At 40.0% G+C, this 18,865-nt stretch overlaps 1 long non-coding RNA gene across 1 annotated transcript in view; it reads right to left on the bottom strand.

The window, feature by feature from the left end:
• Positions 1–1,044: 1,044 nt before the first annotated feature.
• Positions 1,045–18,865, bottom strand: part of LOC116780792 — a 57,350-nt gene continuing 39,529 nt past the window's right edge. The window contains exon 3 of the long non-coding RNA XR_004354626.1: positions 1,045–1,294. This is a non-coding gene — a long non-coding RNA (uncharacterized LOC116780792). The remainder of the gene's footprint in view (positions 1,295–18,865) is intronic.

The raw sequence follows: 18,865 nt of genomic DNA, 5'->3' as shown, positions 1-18,865 counted from the left end.
GCCAAGATTAGATGTCCTCAAACAGAAGAGGCCTGTCTTGACGAAAGACTAAACATTTTCTGCTGGAATTCAGGGGTAGAATTGATATGGGGAAGATAGAATGGGGTGATGGGGTAGGGAATGTGTAAACTATTGTACTAAAGGGTGAGGGAATAAGGCTGCTGCTTCTAAAACCTGCTTCTACTACTTAACTACTTATAAAGCTTATAAAATTAGGAAAATAAGAAAAAAACAGATGGACCTTACGGCATCAACAGCTTTTACAAGGTTTGCATGGAAAGGGTTAAAAATAAAGCCAACATATCAGTGCCTGCAGAGGCTTACTGGGCATTGTGTTGCTGTAGTCCCACTCGAGGAAGGTCACAAGGGATGAGGCCCTTACCATGTCTATCTCTTTGCCTTATGACTTGAAAACTGTGTAATTGTTTAAGAAGCCTCTAAAAATTGCAAAATGTGAGAAGAGAGTAGCTCTGAAGCAGTCCATAATCTGTACCAGCCTCTGATTTTTGAACATTGTAATATTTTACCTATATGGAAGGTTTCTCCCCAGAGGTTAACAAAGTCTGTAACGGGTGAGTATTTCAGGAGATTTGCTTTCTGGGGATGGAAAAATATTAGTGTTGGTGAGTCTGAACTGCAAATGATAGCTGGGCCACATGTGTGGGTGGCACCAGGACCAGCAGGCTTTATTTGCATCTGCTTATGCCCAAAGCAAGAGCATGCATATAGAGGCAGTCAAGCTCTCAAGCAAAAGGCATAGGTTAAAGGGGTAAAAGTAAGGTATAGACCCAGTCATGCTTTAGTCATCAGCTTTTAATTTGAAAGTCAGCTATAGAGGAAAATGGTTTGAAGAAGCAGCTCTCTCAGCAGGAAAAGGTTGAAAATGGAGCATGACATTTATAAAACAGCCTCTGAGAGAGCAGAAACTTTCCCTCAGACATACTGCAGGTTTCCACATTTCTCTCAAGCAAAGTGCAACATGAGGAGCACACGTTTTACAGTTCTAAGCATATTTAATACAATGTTTTTACAACAGCTGTTGCTTTCACAGAACTTTAACCCCACTGTGTAAATGCATCACAGGGAAAATACTCTGTTGTCTTGGAGACAGCCTTTGCTCGCTAGCCCTTTTCTACCGAGCTGGTGTCAGCTTTCAGCTCCGGCCGCATTCCAGGCAGGCAGGCACATCCTGGCCTCTCTCTTCTGTCTTCATTATTAGCCCCGCTGAAGGACAGAGGGCTCAGGAATCCGGGATAATTATTGGAGCTTCATACCTCGGTTTCCATCACCACATCTGATGAGAAAATGGAAAAAAACAAAAAGTCCAAAATAGGGAAGGGAGGAGAGAGAGGGAGTCTGTAAAAGATTTTCTGATGTCCCATTTTTTTCTTTTTTTTTCTTTTCCTTTATGTTATATTTTGTTTCTTGCTTATCAAGCATGGTACAGAGCCAAATGTCTTTTTCCTGTTAGATTTAAGCCAATTTATTGTCTTAGTTGAGAAGTGTTATGTTACATCTGACACTTGGAAGACCGTTGGAGGTATCATGTGACAAATGCCTCCCATTAAAGGACTCAGGAAACTTCACTTGTCTTTGAGAAAGGTGATACTAGCTAGTGACTTGACCCTTCCAGCGCTCTAGCATAGGGACTCATTGCTGCAGGTAGTATGCAGCAAACACTGCCGTCATAACATCTGTTTGTGGACACAGCCCAAAAATGTGTTCTAAAGTTCTGTCTTTAAACTTGGACGTATGAAAAAGAAATAATTGGAAACTTTTCTAAAACCCCAGAATATTTGTTTTTTTCATCTCAGTTTTAGACATATGAATGTGCTTGAAGTGGCTGTGCTCCAAGCATGAATAAAAATAATAAAAAAATGATGCCATGAACTTCAAATATAGCCACCAAGCATCAAAGAGATTTTTCAGAATTGCGTAGCTGGACCTAATCCTGCAAGGCACTGAATGCCTGTAAATGCAGTGAGTGTTGGAAGAACTCAGGTCTTCCAAGAAAACACTAGTGATCTTAAAGAACTAAAGCCCAAAATCTAACAATCTCTCTGAAAACAGCAAGGTGCAGCCATACCTTTGACTACCTTGTAGTCAACATTGCTTTCCTTCATGTGTAGACACTGCTTTTGTTGGCAGGTAATGTAGAACTAATGCATATCTAAAAAGTATAGAATCATAAAATCTTAGAATCGTAGAAACATAGAATCAGCTGGGTTGGAAAAGACCCCCGATATCATCTAGTCCAACCCTTGATCAAACACAACTGTGGTTCCTAGATCATAGCACTAAGTGCCACATCCAGTCTCATCTTAAAAACCTCCAGGGATGAACAATCCACCACTTCCCTGAGCCACCCATTCCAATGGCTGATTACCCTCTCTGTAAAGAATTTCTCCCTAATATCTAACCTAAACCTCCCCTAGCACAGCTTAAGACCATGCCCTCTTGTCCTACTGATTGCTACCTGGGAGAAGAGACCAACCCCCACCTGGCTACAACCTCCTTTCAGGGAGTTGTAGAGAGCGATGAGATCTCCTCTGTTATTGTTTGCTATCGTAGTTATTGTTTGTCCCTGGACACCCTCATTAATGCACAAATCCAGAACATACTCCTATCCAGACAACATTTAATGGAAATATGCATTTCAGATCCTTTGGTTTAACTGACAGTTCCAAGGCATATGCTTAACATTAGGAGTGTCCTTTCCTGAACCAGAGCCCAGAAGCTTAGCTGTATGTTTTTCCAAAAGGTTTAAAAAGTAAAAATTCCCTGTGTCAGAACACTTGCATGAGGGAAGACCTGAGGGAACCATTTGTAACTTTAACAATGCTTGACTGGAGTAAAAGCAAGGTCCCACATATTGTCCTCTCTGAAACAGAGCAGCTCTCAAGAGAAGTAAAAGTTTTGGCTACTAAACAAAATTACAATGGATCTGCAAATAAGCTCAATGCAGACAAAAGGAAATTTTAGTGCTATGTAGCATTAAAGCAATGTAAAGCTCATAAAAGAGCTGTGTGTCCTACAGCATTGTAGGAAACTTTTCCCTGAATTAGGTTGCTTTTTAAGCTTGTATTTTGACTTGAGCATTGCACATCACACTGGGTTATACCTGCTGATGCTTACAAATTGTTGGTTACAAAATGGGGAAAGAGGGAAGATGCCTTCAGCACAGGTCTATCTTAGCTGGCACAGACTGCAGCAATGTCTTCCTCTCATGGACAAGAGGCCCAAGAGGCAGTTTATCCAGATCTACACAACCAATGAATATGCTACACAACCAATGAATATGCTTCTTTTCCAACATTGGCTTGCCCCAGACTCATGAGGAAGAGCCCTCCAGATGGAGAGCTACATGAGCCAGCAGTGTCAAAGGCTGCTGGCAAGCCAGGGATCACAGCAGTGCTGTGATTCTGAGCAAAGCCAACAAACTCTCATCTGCAATTCTACCTGCAAGGGGCTTCCCTGCATGGGTTGGGCAGCCATACAACTGCAAATGCAGTAGTGCATGGCTTCACAGTCCCCAGAAGATCATCTGAAGTAGGCTTTCTACCCATCCCTTTGCTCCTGCCCCAAGAAACAGTTTGAGCACCCTCAGTGGGGTATATTTTTTTTTCCATCCCTGATGATTTTGTCCCAGCAAGACACCAGCAAATAAAGGAAAATAAGATTGTAGATTTCCATCTTCCTTGACTTTCTCCTGCTCCTGCTTATTCTGCAGACACCAACAGGGGACAATGAATAACACTGATCACCATGCTTTCCCTGATGCATCTGGGGTCATGGTCTGAGCCCCAAAAAGTTAGGGTGAGCAGAGGGTGTTTACCAAGAACAGTAACAGTATCTTAGCATAGAAATTAATCTAGAGGAATGGAGACAAAGACACAAGGCAAACGTACTCAGAGTGAAGTGAGCAGGATTTGGCCTCTTGCAAGATGTGTGCGCAGCTGTCTGCAATCTCAAATAATATGCCACATCCTACAAGTGTCACACATCTACCCTAGATACAGGGGTTCATTAGGAAATGGAACTGAGAAATGCTGTCAGGCTAAAACACAGCAGGGAGAGCCACTCTGATCTGACTTAGCAGGAGAATTAGCATATACTTGACATTTAGCTTTAATGAAGATATTTCTGACCTCAGTATCATAGGCATGTTTAAACTGTGCCACCTCTGTCCTGGAAAGTACAAAGACTTTCTGAGTTTGTGCTGCCAGCTGCATTGTTTTTTTTTATTTCTGCACATTTAGAAGTGCTCCTAAAAGTTATACACTGAATAGGTAGAAGGTTGCAAAGGCAGCTGCAAAAATCAGTGTGATACTTCAGTTACTCCCATTGAATACTCAGCAGAGGTGAGCAATTAGAAATGCACAGTACCTAATCACATCCATTTTGCTTTTGTAAAAGGGCGATCCTTATCTGGGTTCAAATGAAAACATGCATGTGAAAGGTTTGCATCCAATCACAGACTATACAATCTGACATATTTCTAGTCAATATGAAGCAGCCCAGCTGGAAATCTGAGGCTCTAAATGTTCCCAAATACACAGGAAGCCAGAATTATTAATAAATGCATTAGCAATAGACTTGGCTCAGTTCAAAGTATTATATTTCAAAATGGGCTTAGGGATTTTTTTCTGGCTTAAAACTGACTGAAGTGAGATGGTTGTGATTTATGTAACACTAACCCTGACACATAATATTTTTTATAGATTGCACTCCTGCATTTGCATGTAGTTAGAAGCAAAAATGTCCTGTAATTTTCAAGTAGGAAATCCTTCAATGTCAGAGTTATATTATTGGAATTTCATCTTGGCCTTTCAATGTGTTTAGCTAGTATTTTATTTATCTCTGTTTGTGATCTATAATATCTCCACTTGCTTATCCTCCCTGTCTGCTGTCTCTGTCATTTTTGGTGCAGTTGCAGACTCCTAATAGTCCATGATAAAAACATCAAGACTGTTTAACTCTCTTGAAAACAGAGAAACACATATGGTCAGTCAACATTTTTTCTTTGGTTTTTTTCTCTCTGGAATCCAGAAATAAAAATGGGTGTGACAGTTATTTATAGGAAATCACTGGTAAACAATATTGAATCAGGTTTTTCTGTCCTCTAGCAAAATATCAAACTAATAAGATTAAAAATTTTGAACCCTAGCACATGCTTTTGCTTGAGAAAGAAAACAGTGTTTAACACATGAAAATTAAAGAAAAACTATGCTATTTTTGTGGTGGTATTTATGAATGAGGTAGGCAAAAATCCTGATTTTTAAAACTGAAGGAGGCATCGAAACTTTCCTAGACAAATGGCTAGGTTTGAACAACAAAAGAGAAACTATAGGAGGCTTTATGTCCCATTGTAAGATCTCCAAGTGTCCTAAAGAGGAGAGCAGAGCACTGTGCAAGGAGTCAGGTGACAGATACCTTGCAGTATCCTGTGTCCTGGCCAGGCTCCAGCTGTGGAGCTCTGGAGTATGTCTGTGGGTGCAGTCATCTTTTCCGGTTCTTCAGCTTTGAAGCAAGTCCTTTTGTGTTTCCACACCTCACTCAGGAGTTCAGTAGGTCTGGGGAACCCCCAGGCTGCCCATTACCTTGGCTCCATTCTCAAGTTCTTCAACACATTCTTGGTTTCTGCTGCCTGCAAAAGGATACTGAAGAGGAGAGAGTGGCAGTGATTACCCCTCCCAGCAGGCATCAAGGTGGGTCCACCAGTTGTGTCAGACACAGGAGCCTGCCCTACAAAATGTCCCCTGTGAGCCTGGAGCCCCAGCAGGAGTGGCTCCAGTGGCTTGGTACTTACAGTCTTCTTTCCTGATGCCTCTTCTGACAGACAGTTAAGTAAACTTCTGGTTGGTCTATGAGAGTTTTCCCATTTGACAGGACAGAGCTGGATATCATTAGGCATCGACAACAAATTATTTCAATGGCCTTTTCTAGGGAGATAACTATCAGGTTAAAAAAAAAAAAAGGAACTTTCTGGCATGAGAAACATTAACATTGGATAAGATAAAGTATTATAAGATATATTCCAGTAAAAAGCTTTCTCTTCTGAAGTCCATGAAACACTGAAAGAGAAATAAATTAATTTTCTATGGAGAAATCACCTGCAGGATTGAGGGGTCACCAGATGTGGTTTGATGCGCCACTTCTTTATTTTTTGGACTCAGTGGTCTAAGAAGTCTTCTCCAATGTAAATGACTCTGTGATTCTGTGATTTATTGGACCAGTTGCTGAAATTCTTGTGCCCTGTCACCTGCTAATGGTAACAAATCTATCAGCTGTCTGAGATATTTGGCAAACAGGTGGGATTCAGAATGAGGTCATTCGCATCTACAGGTTTCTAAAGGCACTGTTACTGATGCTGGTCAGTCTAAGGAGCACAAATGTAAAGAGAAAAAGGGTTATATGGGTGTTTTAAAAAGATTTTTGCTTGACCTAAGCAAAATGAAAAATCAGAGAAGTGGAATCTGAAATAAAATTCTTTTCATGAAACGAAGCAAAGCATTTTCTTATGTTTTCTCACTTTTTAGTAACCTAAAATATCAAAGTACCATGTATTACCATTTATAATCATTTAAAGACATCAAGGGAAATATTTGACACAGAAACAGTCGCTCAGGTGAATTTAATCCAGATGGAATAGTTTCAAGAAGCATGATTTTCTTTTTCAGCAAAAGGATCCAGTATATCCACATTTGCCAATTAAATTATTCACCAGGGGCCCAGTTAGTAACACAGACTCAAGGTGAGCACTTGTTAGAGCCAGGAGATCCCTTGCCAGAGCCAGTATTGGAAGGCTGATCCCTCAGGGAAGAGAAGGATTGTAAAAAAGGTGCTATGCTGAAAAACCTTCTAGAAGGAAGAAAAAAAAGCCCAAACATCCATGGGAAAGCCTCCAGGTACTTCTTGTAATTAGATACAAATTCAATATCGTTTTCCAAAACAAATAAGTAATTATCTTCATTGTTTCATTTGAAGTACTGAAAAAAGCCCCAAACATCCTGTTTTTCACCAAGTTCCTTGGGTGTGCTGATGAAAGTGCAATAGCTACTTAGCTAGTCTGGCTGGAACTACACCTAAGCCACTTCTGTGTCACATGCTGGTCAGAGAATTGGAAAGGGAAGCCTCCACAGAAAGAGCAGTCCACAGTTTGGGCACATGCAGACTAGCCACGAGTACCTGGCCATGTCATTTATGCTGCCCATGTCTCCGCCTCACCCTTTCCTGCAGTGTTACAGCACACTGTATAGTTTTCAGCCTTTGGAAGAGGTTGAAGTCTAGTACAGGTGATAGCTCCGGTAAAATCATTGCCCTCAACACCTGTTCCACAAATAAAAAGTGTGCCTGGTTTCTCTTCTTGAATCACCTGATACTGTCTGACCTGAGCTTCCATACAGGTACAAAGTTATCTTGAGAAACAATTTGCATCAGAGTACATGAGATTTGTATTAAATAGCATTTATTTTTGTTTAACATGTGCATTACATACTAAGCATATACTGATGAGTGATTTCTGGTTTTGTCAGTGTCTGTCACTAGAGTTACACTGTCATGGAACCAGAGCAGTGAAGAGATTATCAGTCTCATGAAACAATGTGCAAAAGGGTTAAAGTTATGGTTACAGTTAGCATGAAGTGCTGGTCCACAGAAGGAGCTGCTGCTCTAGTTCCACTAGGTAATATTAGTGTTTTGATTTAGGTAAGAAAACGCTTTTGTGGAAGTCTCCCAATCACTCCATCTTAGCTCGTGGAGTTTCAGATCACTCACTGGTCTCAGGGCACATAAACCACATTCCCGTATGGTTAACTAAACCAGAGGACATCACTTAGTAGCACACTGTATGTATTCCCACTGCTAATGGACATTTAGCACAAACTAGAATCAGAGCTAGTCTGAGACAAAACTCCTGAAACACATCTGTTCTGAGTGTTGTCTCTTTGGTATTGCTCCAAGTGTGCTCCAGGAGTTGTTTACTTATTAGGTACACAGATGTCTGGGACACTGACATACATTACATCGTTACCTTCTGAATGTGTGATTTTCTGCCACTCTGTCCATCACAGAGTCAGAGTTCACACTCTGACTCTACAATCATCAGATGATGATTGTAGATCATTCTAGATATGACTGTATTTAAAGACCCTGTATTTTTTCCAGGAAGGTTCTCAAATTGTTTCCTTTGTTTAGATGACCTTGCAATGTGACAAGTGAGCTCAGCTCCTACTGTCTCAGACTTTTGTTCTGTGAGCCTCTTTTGGCTCTGAATTCACTTACAAACTGCATTCAATAATAGATTAAAGATAATGATCAGACAATAAAACAAGGATAAACAGTTGAACCTGCCATTGGATTAATAACAAATAGGAAAACACTATATAGAAAATTTCACCACCTCTTTCCTTCATACAATCACTTCTCAACTATCTCAGGACTGCCGACAGAACTTCTCTGCTGCGTTTGCTTAGGCAAAATGTGCCCAAGCAGCAAATTAGCTCCTTTGCTCCCCTGGATACCAAAATGTTGTTCTTTTAGCAAAGGTTTCGTTAGTATATAATCCTACCTTCTGTAGTAGCAGAAGGGAGATGGTTGGACAGGTATTTCCTTCCCAAAATCACAGCAAAGAGAGCATCTTTGTCCACCATTAATGACTTGAAGGCATCAAATGCTTTCCTAAGCTAGTGTTTACTTTCTGTTAAGACATGTAGTGGTGTTAGAAAGCCTATGACTCAAAGACATGGAGCCTTGACATTTAAATTAGTAGCTTGTTATTGCAGTCCTACTGTTAGTCACACGTGGTAGTATTAGAGAGATACTATTGTATATTCTGACTTTGTTAGCGTTCTAGATCCTGCTTTTGATCCTGTGTGGTGATAAAAACTATACAAAAGCTTGAAATGCAAATACATGAATATGTATATTGCTCGAAAGACATCTTTTGCACACACAGGTTGTGCTGCAGTCATCATTGCTTCAGTATGAGTAGGATGCACTGTGGTATAATAAAGGTGCTATTTTTATTCAGTAGTTAATGCTAGAAGTTAAATTTCAGAAGCTTAGTCTTGTGCTGATTGGTATTTTCATCAGATTGTTACAAATATTTTAGTACAAAACCACACTTTCACAACAGACAAAATAAGCAGCTGCTGAACCTTCTTTTCATCACAAAAACAAACAAACAAACAAAACTTTACAAAAAGCAAAATTTTACAAGTATGACGTGACCTGGAATAAAATGGCAAATGCAGAATGGTTAAGCCTGTAAATTCATATATTTTCTTACTTTACACTTAAAGTTGTTTGAAAAATACTACTATGTAGACTTGATTTACACCTAGAGCTAGGAATGTGTTCACATGCTACTGTTCTGTATGTATGGCTTTTGGCCTTGGCAAAAGCATCTGCTTCACATGGCAGAAAATTGGAATCAAACTGACTTGGTTTAAATTAGTTCATTATGTGCTAAGTAGTGGTTTGGAGCTGTGGGTGTCATTAGAATGTTTTTCTTGTCTATAGAAAACTGGAAATTACCTAAAGTAAAGGTGGAAAATATTAACTAATGCCAACAGCACTTGAAAAGAATGGCTGGAGGTCTTCACTACATAAATCGTATTAGATTATTAGCTGTCTTTCCTGAAGTGCACCTGTAATGGAGGGGGTTTGATGAGAAATTATTTTAAAAATATGTGAATGATAAATTAGAATATGCAACGTGCTTCATGTAACCACAACGTTCAACAAACACTGTTAGCTCCACAGAAAATGTTAAGTGAAGCCCACTGATTTCCTGGGAAAACTCAAATAAAAAGAACATTCCTGAAGGAAATATTTATCGTAATCAGCATTTCAGTAGTTCTGCTAGAAGTGTTTTACTGTTCTATGGGATATATGGCTTTTGATTAAAATCTACTTTTACCAAAGTAAAAGTAGAGCACCAAAAGTGCTCTTCAGTGGTTTGAATGGGAATCGAGGGGTTTTTTGATACTCTGCTTTCATACTGCACTGGCTGGGAATCAATCAGTGGAGAAATGGTGACTGTGGCTCTTCCCAGGAGGCTGGGAAATCTGGTTATGAGTGATCTCATAGCATGAACACCAAGTCTCTGATCTCTGACCACTAATGGGTCATCCATCAGGACATTGCCAGACACTGAAAACTCACCCTTAGCAGGTGAACCAGCTGGCCAGCTATCTGAGAGATGTGCTGAAAAATATATGTTGTCTCACTGCTGAAGGGAGAAAACCCAACCCCCAGTTCAAAGATCGAGGCATCTATTTTTCTTTTCTAATTTTCGCCTTAAAACATTTCAGTCTGAGGCAATAAATGCTATCCGCAGAACACATGGTTACTGAGTAGTGACCCTTTATCCAGGCCACTGTTCCTCTTCAGAAGCGACTGCAAATTAATTACTTGTTTTCTTTTGGCCTACCATGATGCAGAGCAAAAGCTGTTACCAGTTTCTTCTCCCTCTCAAACCTGTTACTTTATATACTTGTATATGATAATATACAAACACTCGACATAAGCCACAATTTATTTATGCCCTCACATACACCAGCCATGACTCTCAGTAGCTCTCTGCTCCCTCTCTGAACACCCTCTCTGATGATTAATTCTCTGCAGCCAAAGCCCTCAAGTCTCTGGATACAGCTTTGCTCTCTCCTCTAGTTTAGTTAAGTAAACCCTCCTGGCTGCCTAAAAAAATCCAAAAATATGTTGGGCATCAACAAGAAGGATCCTGATGGCAGAAGACATTGTTTTGCCACCTAATAAAACCTTGTAGTGCTGCATGCAGAACCTGTCTCTGGAGCCTGAGAGTAGTGTAATGTAGTTGGAAAACACACATAAAAGGGAAAGCAAAATGCTTTGATTGGCAGAGCATAGTATTAGCAGAAGGGTCTGGAAGGACTGTGACTCTAATGCAGAAGGGAGAGGGCTCAGGGATGATATGACACATCTACAAAATCGTAAAGGTAGTGAATAACTTGGATGCCAGGATCCTGTTTGGTAAATCTCACAATGCTAGAGGTAGAGAGCACTCCATGAAGTTCATAGATCACCTTAAATCAGATGAAAAGGTATTCATTTGCAGTGCACGCAGTGAACCTCTGGAACTTGTCAGAGGAGGGTGAGAAGGCAGGCATTACCAGCAAGGCCTCAAGCAAGGCATTAGAGAAATTTGTATGCAACATCTATTATCTCTATGTGGGCACTAAGAAGATGAGGCAGGGATATAGCCTGTCTCATCCCTTGGTGATGCTGAGGAAGAAGAGGAATGGGTTCCAGGTGTGCAGGCTCACATGTTCTCCTCCAAAATAGCACATTCCCTTATGGATAGACATCTTGAAAAGTGTCCTGGAACTGCAGACAGGCTGCCAACATCTAGCAGAGTCCTCAAAAGATTTCATCTATAACACAGGCTGCAACATGGAAACAAATATCAGAGGCTAGACCTTTCTAGGGCATAGGTGGAAATCATTCCTTTTCCTGGTCAAAACTGTAACAAGTATTCTTGTCTCTAGAGCAGTGTCTCTAGAGGAGAACTGTTGTTCTGCTCCTCTGGAAATATGGCTTTGGTCATACCATAGAGGTATGACCAAATTGTAATACAGTGTCACCATTGTCACTGTACCTCTGCATATCTTCTGACAGTGAAACCCATTGAATTCAACTAATGACAGCTACATGGTTGTGAATGGGCTGCTGGCTTGCCAGGGTTGAAGACAGTACTCATAGGCCAAATGACAGCACAGCAGCTACTAGGTTTGATCAGCCAACTGAGAGACCTCAACAAACTAGAGGATTGGGCAATCACCAACCAGATGAAGTTCAACAAGGGAAAGTGCCGGATTCTGCACCTGGAATGGGGCAACCCGGGATGTATCTACAGACTGGGGAACAAGATGCTGAGAAGCAGTGCCACAGAAAGGGACCTTGAGGGGAAACCATATGAGGAGAGGCTGAGGTCACTTGGTCTGTTCAGCCTGGAGGAGACTGAGGGGAGACTTCATTGCAGCCTACAACTTCCTTGTGAGGGGAAGAGGAGGGGCAGGTGCTTCTCTGTGGTGACCAGTGACAGGACCCAAGGGAATGACCTGAATTTGTGTCAGGGGAGGTTTAGTTACATATCAGGAAAAGGGTCTTCACCTAGAGGGTGATTGGGCACTGGAACAGGCTCCCCAGGGCAGTGGTCACAGCACCAACCCCGGCAGAGTTCAAGGAGAGTTTGGATGATACTCTCAGGTACATGGTGTGACTCTTGCAAATGGTCTTGGGCAGGGCCAGAGTTGGACTTGATGATCCTTGTGGGTCCCTTCCAACTCAGCATATTCTGTGATTCTGTGATTCTGTGCTTCTCTGATTTTGGCTCAATCAACTGTACAATGGGAGAGATGTAACCATGTCAATCATTTTGCCTCATCACTCAGAACTTTGAATTCATTCTCAGCTTGGTTATTCTGGTGGTAATAATGCAAAAATACGTATAAACAAATAAGGAAAAAAATAATATGTACTGTTTTGTTTCCTTTTGCTCGCGTATAGTCTCTGGTGCCATACTGAAGAAGGTATCCAGTCCTTTAGGTCTGAATTCCTAACACTTAATTTAGTAGGTTAATTTGTTTCTTAAATCAGGATTGAAAATGAATGTGATTCATTCAGCCTTTAAGGCAAGTGGCCAAAGAGAAGGGGCACAGAAACACTGCTGATAGGCACCCACTGATGACTGGCAGTATCCTGGAGTCAGAAACAGCAGGCCCCAGCTCTGGCATCAGGAAAATAAATCTGCTGTGTTCATGTGAAAAACTAGATCCTGGCCCCTTCCCTACATCAACTGGGAGCTGTGTACTGGACAGTGACAGCTGTATTGGGTTGAAAAAACAAACTCAGGGTAAGTGTAAGGATTTCCACGCAAAATACAACTGCATGCCCATACACCTTGGGGACATAATGATATTAAAAATAAGAGCATGAGTAGTATAAGAATTGCAGAAGCTAAGCTAAGTAGCTACCTCCAATATTTTTCTCACAACAGTGGGGATAAAAGGCAGTCTGTAAGAAAAATTGCTGAAGAATTTTTTCATCCCCAAAACACCAAACTGAGCAACAGTGTCATAGAACAGAGAAATGCTGAAGAGCCACATGTCTCAAGAATTAAAATAAAAAATTAACATTAACCCAAATGAGGGAGTAAGAAGATATTTTGAGGATTCATGCATATTGTGACAATGAGTGCATTTCCCTCTTTTGAAGCAGGAAGCTGTACTTTCATTTGATGTTATACCCTGCAGCAAATATGAAAATACCTTCATTTCCTGTTTGGTGAACAAAGGCAGAAAATAAAAGTTGGTATCTGGGGCTTGAACTGTATTATTCTGAGTGTGAAGATTTGTGAAAGAACATGGAATAAGCACTCTTCAGCTTCATGGCTTTCTTCCCTGCTAACAGCTGGTCAGACACAGGTGCTGGCAAAACCCCCACCAACCTACTGAAATGTACTGGGAAGAGCTTTGTTATTTTATCACCACATTCAGAGAGTTCCTAATTTGTTCTGGTTTGAAGTGCTCCTTGTGAACATAGTGAAAATAAGAAGAGCTCCAGAAGGAACCTGAATAAACACAGAACTTATTTGCAAATGCAACAGCTAAGGAAACAGTCATGTGATATCTGTGCAACAAGCACACTCTCTGGGATGAAATTTGACTGTAGTTTCACTTTTTAGCCATGCTATCCATCTACAAATACAGTTATAGAATCTCTTTCCTCTGGTATATACCAGAAGAGCAGGTAAAGCACTGAAGAAAATGCCTTTTTAGGGAGTGTGGGAGACTGTCTGGGAACTCAAGAAAACCATAGGACAAGTAGTCAAGCAGTCATTACTCCTGTGGGACATCCAATAACCTTAGTAATGCCAGCAACTTTCCCCAGAATCTTCCTGAAAACTGGAGCACTAGTGGGAACTTGGCTCTCACAGTAATACTTTGGGAGGTCATGAAAGCAGCCATGGGGCATCTGAGATAGCGTTGGGGAATGTCTCCAGCATTAGACAAAAATCACATTTGGAGAGGATGTACTACTCCTATCTTAGTAAAGAGCATCAGGCTATACTCACAAAATATCTATTTCAGACAGTGCAATTTTTGGGACTGGACCACAGTCACAGGCAGAGAGGGAAGCAGAGATTTCCATTATTTCATTGTGGTGTCAGACAATATTCTGGGGAGTTCCTTTTCCAATAATTTTACCTTTGCAACCTAAATGACATTTGCTGTGCCAGGAAGCTAATAATAATGAAAGACTGAAAACAGCATGGATTCTGGTATCTCTGACAAATCTGCTCTTACCCCGTGTCCCATTTCAAGATTGCACACCATACTTCTTCAGTGGTGATACAGGTTTTGGTGGACATAGTAGGTCACTGGTGCAAAGAATATCCTTTTGAAGAAAAACCTATTTTTTTCAGCCATATCTGCATTTTTAGATGGCATTAGCAGAGTACCAATATAAAACAAGTTATTTCCATTAACTAGCTCTTAAAGCAGAGATATTTTTTTCTTAAAGACAGATACTGTATGAGGCACTGCATTGGAAAAAACAAAAGTTATTTCTCTACACTGATGAAATTTTCCTCTGTCTACTGAACAAAACTTATGGTATTATGTTTAGATGGTATTCCACAATGCTTTTTTCTAATAGCATTAATAGTCCCAATTTTGCCAACATTTGACACTTTTGCCTGTGCTCTTACCTAAGTATTTGCAGGTTTTAGATCTATGTTTTCTAAGGCTTTTGGCAGTTTTCTGTGCCTTTTTTTTTCATTTACTGTAGTAAACATGCAACAAGTAGCGGTTTCTGGAGTTACATTTTTTTCCAAATGGGTTCCAGCTTCTCCTGACTTATCAGGTTCAAGGAAGGAATGAGAGATTAGTGCAAAGTGAGGGCAGGGAGGTGAGAATAATGTAGCCTTAGGAAACTTTGTTTCAGGTCTATGTAGTAGGACAGACAGTATGAAGTGGAAGATGATCCATCTTGAGGTCTGAGTCACAAACAGCATAGAGGTATCTCCCAAGATGTAGTATTCTCTCAGAGCCTTTGAGGAGATCAAGAACCATATATTACTTGGCTGCCTATCTGCTATTTTCAGGGTGGCAGTGGAAAAGATCTTGCTGAGGCCTGTGAGAATGATTAAATGCAACCTTAGGCAGAAGATTGCAATGATATAGATAATCTGGTCCCTAGGGGAAGCTTGGTGGCCTCAGCTAATTCAATTTATGGGCTGCTTTCCTTATTGCAGAAATCCTAGGAGAAACTTGCCTTCACCAGCTGCTTGATCCACAAAAGGTGCTAAGTTTTTCCAGCTATGAGTAATTTCGTGTAAAGTTTTGGGTGCTTGCACCTCTGAAACTCAAGCCATACATCTGATGCATGAAGAATCTCCAGGGGCATAAAAGTGATTGAAAGAGAGGAGAAAAAACAACAAACCCAAACTTCATAAACATTAATTACAGTCCATCATCAGTATCTAAGCAGCATGATAGCATAACAATATGTCAGTTGTCACTTTGTAGCATGCAAGTTTTATTCCCAAATTACCCCAGTAACCTAAATAAGAAGGGCAAAATGCACAAAGAATATGGCCATCTGGAATACATAATGTGGAAAGATCTGCAATGCATTACATGGTCTGGAAAGTGGCTGGTCGAATTCCAGAGAACTAAGATAGACTTCAAAGTCTGGCCGCACATCAGTGAAACTGCGATCAACTCAGATATTTAAAGTGGGTGTAGATGAATGAATTTATTACGTTTTTTATCTGTTGCATTCATATGGGAAAACATGTCCGTAGACAGGTTCTCTGCTGATTTCATGCTTGCTTCTTTTATTTTAACTGTATACTATATTTTCAAAATTTTATATCATATTGCAGTTTTACAAAAAGAGTATTTTCCTATCATTTATAATGCCGTTATGCAAGAGAGAAAAAAAACAAAAAAGCCCAAACAATTGTAAAGAGTAAGACATGACTCAAATACCTAAAAAAAAAAAGAAAATTTTGTGATTTTAATTTTAAAGTAATGAAAGACAAATTAAGCTGGGTTTCCACCTTTGCTCTGTTTTTAACTAAACCCAAAAACATCCATCATTTGGGATTTGTCATATTTTTAATGCAAAACAGCTTCCTCCTAAATTAATTGATATATCTGACTCTTATTCACCCAGACTTCCAGCTTCTCTACTCTTTGTTGTAGAAAGGGAAAGAAAGATGAAGCCATATACTTCATTATTTTCAGGTGCTGATCCTAGAATCATGTGCATCAGACCTGGAATTTGATGTGTTCAAGGCATATTTTACTGAGTGTATGAATGAAACCATGAATCTCCAAACTTTGATCATCTCTAATGGGACAACTGAGTTATTCTGCTCTTCTTTCTCCTCTATTAAATGGTGGTTTTATTCCATGAGCTCATATAAACTATCCTTCACTTGGCTCTCCAAAGCTAAAACTAATCAAACTAGGCACGATCGTACTATTTAACGTAATATTTACCTAATTCGCTGAATTTAACTATGAGTCATAAATAGATTATTTTTACTGTAAGGTACAAAAATTCTGCTCATGACAGTTTTTCATAAATTAGCTAGATCATGTTAGCTTTTATACTGAGTATTCTTCACTGTGCAGTTCAAAGTTTCCTGTTTATACAGTGCAAGTGTCGAGTAAACTGCTGGGAAAGTTGGTTTTAGTTGACTTTTAATTATTCTGCAATACATGATAGAAATTATAGTGTAATACACACATAGTACTGGCTGCAATGGAGTAAGAGAACTGTCCAAGAAAAATTAATTTGCAAGTGGGTTTTTGACCGGGCCTGTAACAAAATCTCAGTTTAGTTCATGCAGTTTTACATTCTTCAGCTAGACTAGCACCCACTCAGGAAGATGCAGCAAAATTCCTTCAAGTACTGTCAGTAGCTAGATCAGCAAATACAGCACAGCAGAAATTGCACTCCCTCCTAAAACTGTCTTTTCCCATTCAGGAAGATAAGAATAACTATCTCAAAATTGTACTGAGGTTGGAAGACAAACTATTTTCTCCACAACCTTTTTCCAACCCATAAATTGAGTCACTGAGGAAGATGGATATATTTCTGTAAGGGGAATGTGTTTAAGGACTGCTAGCTGCAGTTAGAGTGGACTTCAGGCAAGTCTGACTGTAGCCCACTTGATATGGCAATTACCATCTCCCTGCCAGGGGCCTTCCTCCTCTCTGAAGCCTTTTCAGTGATGCATTCTTAACCAAAGCCTCAAAAGCTGAGGTCTGATGTGATTTACGTCATTCTTGCCAACATCTTTGAAACATCCATAAGGGCAATCCCTGTGGACATTTGACTCATCAGCTTCCTGTTTTTCCTGAAACCCAGATGTAAGAAATAACATACTATGGCTGGAGAAAAAAAAAAAAAAGAAGAAGAAAAAGTTGGCTGAGCATTTCAAAACCTTCACACACCATGGAAGTTTGGGTGTCATTTTCCTCATGTTTTGCTCATACCTTTAAAAGACGAGGAAAGAAAAACATGTACTTAATCAAAATCCCTGCCATACTTCCTGAGCCTATGTGTTTTGCAGATGGTAAGACTTAGAAGTCAGATTGATTTTAAATCAATGTTAAATAAAGAAGAGCATCTGCTTCATGTAGTCAAAATATATGCTATAGTCCCAGTCATCTGACCCAGCTGCTGATGGCACCACTGACTCAGTACAGGGAAAGTATAGTGGTAGCACAATGAACACCACCTCAGCCAAGTGGGACCCTATAGCTTTAGAAAAACTATCTAAAACTCAAGACTTCGTTTACTGCACCTTGGCACAAGACACTGGATGAAGGGAGTAACTCCTTGTAAAATCCATAAAAATTTCTTCTTCATTGTAGCAAGAGATCCAAAAAACTCAACTGCTAAAATAGCTGACATTTCCAAAATGACTGCTTAGATAGTATCTAAGCTTTGTTGTCTGGTTGCAGTTTCATTGTCTTTTAAGCAAAGGAGCGCAAAACCAAAATGGACTTGGATAATTGGCTGGAACACATTATTCCCCTGTACAACTTGCTATTTGCAGTGAAGGGATTCCTATTTGAACGGAAGGAGTGGAGCTTTATTTGCCTTCGAGAAAGGCTAGTAGCCATGAGTACACTGCCATGATCTGTTACAGTTGTTTTCATGCTTGAGAAAACAAAATTTCAAAAACCATAAAAGTAGAACATAGAGAATAAACATGATAGTTGATATGAACAATGTATCAGCAACTTGAAGACTAACTTATTATTAAGTCATCCAGAAAAACATGTGCAAATTATTATGATATTTACAAAAATACAAGTTCACTTTGAGAATGAACCAGCCACAGAAATGTTTCCTAGATAATTAGTTTCCAAGAAAAATAGTTCAACCAGCTGTAAAAAGGTGTGAAAAGCATGCTAAACTAAGAACAATAACACGAAACTATGAGCAATAATGTTCTAAAGAGTCTGAAGTGTACTGGATGTAGCTGCTTTGAGAAGCTGTTTGGAACTCGGGTCAAAAGATATGGGTGTTTAGATAAAAGTTGAGAATCGCTCCAGTTAATTATAATGGGATTTGACCTTAAGGCCTCTCCAGTCCTACTTTAGAAATTGGACTGAGGGCTGTTTAACAGAAGCACAAGCTAATATTACATCCCATCCTCAAAGAAAGTGCTAACGGGTAAGAGGGAAAGGTGCTCCAGGTCTGAAGAAACCTCTCAAAACTAAGGCCTCTCTTGCAGAGTTTTTAGGACACAGGAATCTTTGTTTTCTGAGCATTTTCTGGCACACCAAGGTTTTAT

This window comes from Chiroxiphia lanceolata, chromosome Z (genome assembly GCF_009829145.1).
Source record: "Chiroxiphia lanceolata isolate bChiLan1 chromosome Z, bChiLan1.pri, whole genome shotgun sequence".
In the NCBI taxonomy this organism is placed as follows: domain Eukaryota; kingdom Metazoa; phylum Chordata; class Aves; order Passeriformes; family Pipridae; genus Chiroxiphia; species Chiroxiphia lanceolata.
Note: the sequence above shows the minus strand (reverse complement) of the source record. Positions and strands in the feature narration are given on the sequence as shown.